We start from the raw sequence: 602 nt of genomic DNA, 5'->3' as shown, positions 1-602 counted from the left end.
CGTCGCTGCGTGTGACGGTGGAGCGCTTAGCGCCATTGGAAATGGAGGTTGTTGCACTCCGTGCTCAGAACTAGTTGCTGGTCCAGCTTCTAGGTGGCCGAGGGTCCGTGGGATCCGCTCAGGCGTCAACGCTTCCGCGTTCACTAGCGCCGGATCCCGGTACGGCTTGAGCAGGCCCACGTAAAACACCGGGTGGTTGTGCATCCGTTTTGGAAGGTGTAGCGTACACGCTAGACCCCACTTGGCCACAACCTTGAACGTTCCGATGATAGTAGAGTCTGCATGTGTAGGCAGGTTTCTAGAATTTAATACAACCAGGTCCCCGACCATAAAGATTTCCGCTTTGCCTCTTCCATTTTCATCCGTATATTCTTTTTGCAGGTCTTGGCTTTCACCCATCGCATCGCGAGCGTGTCGTAGGACACTCAGTCTGGTAGACAAGAAGTCATCGACTTCTTTACGGAGGGTGAGGGGCTGACATCAGCTACCCGCTCAGCTATTCCTCCCCCACAAAGCCCTGAGCCATGGGATGGCGGCGTCGCTGTGACGCGGGATGAATAAGCCCGTCCACGTAGAGCGGCGTGTAGCTGGTAGACGAATGG

Source organism: Plasmopara halstedii, assembly GCF_900000015.1.
Source record: "Plasmopara halstedii genome assembly, contig: Scaffold_2604, whole genome shotgun sequence".
In the NCBI taxonomy this organism is placed as follows: domain Eukaryota; phylum Oomycota; class Peronosporomycetes; order Peronosporales; family Peronosporaceae; genus Plasmopara; species Plasmopara halstedii.
Note: the sequence above shows the minus strand (reverse complement) of the source record.